This window comes from Adiantum capillus-veneris, chromosome 6, assembly GCF_014529385.1.
Source record: "Adiantum capillus-veneris isolate H3 chromosome 6, ASM1452938v2, whole genome shotgun sequence".
NCBI lineage: Eukaryota > Viridiplantae > Streptophyta > Polypodiopsida > Polypodiales > Pteridaceae > Adiantum > Adiantum capillus-veneris.
The window spans coordinates 145,284,624-145,287,069 of NC_140936.1; the positions used below are offsets into that span (position 1 = coordinate 145,284,624).

General features: G+C 44.3%; 1 pseudogene; it reads right to left on the bottom strand.

Moving 5' to 3' along the window:
• Positions 1-239: 239 nt before the first annotated feature.
• Positions 240-2,446, bottom strand: part of LOC147456419 (chlorophyll a-b binding protein, chloroplastic-like) — a 3,006-nt pseudogene continuing 799 nt past the window's right edge.

Genomic DNA, 2,446 nt, shown 5'->3' on the forward strand with positions numbered 1-2,446 from the left:
CTGATGTAGATAACAACCAGAACATACATGTTCTGTAATCGAAACTGACTCATACCCTCAAGGTAATGCAATGAAACATGACGCAAGTAAATTGACAAAACGGGAGCAGGCACAGTTTACACGACAAAATAGGACCTTCCAACCAAATAAAAGATTTTTACAAAGTTCTCATGAATTGGCATACAAAGGAAGCGAGTGTCAATATCTGCTCCAAGTGATGGAGGTATAACGATCATCGCTCACTTGGTCAAGAAAGCCGAGAAAATGGTATTGTGGCCAGGGTCGGAAAGATGGGCAGTAAGGTTGTCAATGGGGCCAGTGCCTGTGTAGATTGCTTGGAACCAAGCACCCATGACGGACACTATAGCGAGTCTGCCATTATTTATCTCCTTAGTCCTAAGCTCCTTGAACTTCTCAGGAGAACTAGATCCCAGCCAAGAGGGTCGAATGAGAAGACACCGAGATATCCAACATCTGTGCCTGCTAGCTTGTTGTTGGTGAAGATGGGGTCAATATTCACCGGTCCTGGAGTAATGAGGGCTGAGGGTTGTTTTCAAGGAAATGAGCTCATGAAACAATGACCCACATTTTTCAAAATGCTCTGCTTGACAATCTTGTGTGTGGTCACGTACGAACTTGAGTGAAATGAGATGTAATAGAACAGCTTAAATGAGATTTCCTGCGTTGTTTTAAAGCCCTTTTAAAATAGATGATCAAGTTTTGCTAAGATTTTGGAGTAATGTCCAGCAATTCTCCGGGGCCATAACCAACCCTGAAAATTGAAGGTTGCATCGAGTTGCTAGGCTGTCTCAGCCTTCTGATGAACTCTCTCTACTCTCTTGGAGTTGCACATCTGAAGGGGCAAGCAAAATATTGGCCTTCACACTTTGAAGACCACCAAAAGACCACCCGGAGGTGTAGGCCTTCAGTTTTCCGTGAAGGGCACAAATATATATATTAGATGCATTGCAATTTATTTAGTCTATTCTCTCTTCATCAAATCTTATTTTGCTTTTCAAGAGTCGACTACAGATTGTCAGATACGTACATCTACATTGCTGTCTTCTAGTCTCAAGCGTCAAATTTCAATTTTCTAGGGTTGCTGCCCAATTTCCAAGACTATAGCCTCTTAATAGCTTCATTCCCAAATTCCCCAGATTGAGCCAATTGCAATAGAACTAGGAGCTAGTGAATCGTGAGTTGTAGACCTCCAATAGCAAAAAACAAGGTCACTCGGGTGCAAGCATCACTCGGAGGATTGGTCTAGGACTACTTGTGCCTTGTTGTCAGCAGATGGAATACCTGGGATGGGGGCACATCTTGACCATCGGTAATTAAAGATCTCAGAATGACAAGGGTATGGACCTTGGGTATCAAGGATGTGGAGGTGGGGTGATAGGAGTGGCTACCCTAATAGCCGTTGTAAATATGATCCCGAGATGTTGTCATGGCTTAACATGAGCATGACAAAACCTTGTAATTTTTTGGGCTGCTCAATATAATTCACTCACAATTGTGAGTTTTGCTATAAAAAATAAAAATAAAAAATGATGACTTCATATTGTATATGGAGACAGAGAGAGATAGAAGTTACAGCTCTAGCATCGCTTGGAAAATTATGGGGAATCGTAGAGGTGGTGAGAGATAGAGAGATGCATTCAAGAATTAGGATCGAGTGCCCAATTTTGAGAGAGAGAGAGAGAGAGAGAGAGAGAGAGAGAGAGAGAGAGAGAGAGAGAGAGAGAGAGAGAGAGAGAGGAGAGAGAGAGAGAGAGAGAGAGAGAGAGAGAGAGAGAGAGAGAGAGAGAGAGAGAGAGAGAGAGAGAGAGAGAGATGAAAATCAATTAATGTGTGGGGGGGAATGCCATCTTTGCCCAACCTAAGAATATAAACTCCACTACAAAGAGGGTAGTCGTATCTGTGAAATACTTGGCCTCTCCAACTGAGTACCAACACAAAAGATTTAGAAATTTTGGCATGTAGAAAAATGGAGTCTTTTTCAGTGTTTTCATACAATGCATAACATCATGAGCTTCTGCTCGGGAGGCACCACATACCTAGCTAGGTACGATTGGGGGCAGGGGACCACCGACCCCCCCACCGGGCGGGAGGTCCCCAACCCCCAATCATACCTAGCTAGGTACGCGATGCCTCCCTCATAGAAGCTCATGATGTTGAGGTAAGTCACAATGTGAGAATTTGCCCAAAACTTCTTGTGCAGGATGGGGTGTTCAAAATTCCTGCTTTGGTGAGAGCGTCTGGAATGAATATTCCAGCATGCGCAACACCCAACATAGCCCACCTCAGTGCACTATCTCTGATTGCACAAAACCACTTGAGAAGCTCCGGCTCGGATCCAAGACCAAGGGGGTCAAAGCCAACGTCCCCAAGTAGGTTTCCATCAAGCCATTCCGTAGTGCTCCCAGGGAACCACAAAGGCCTGTCG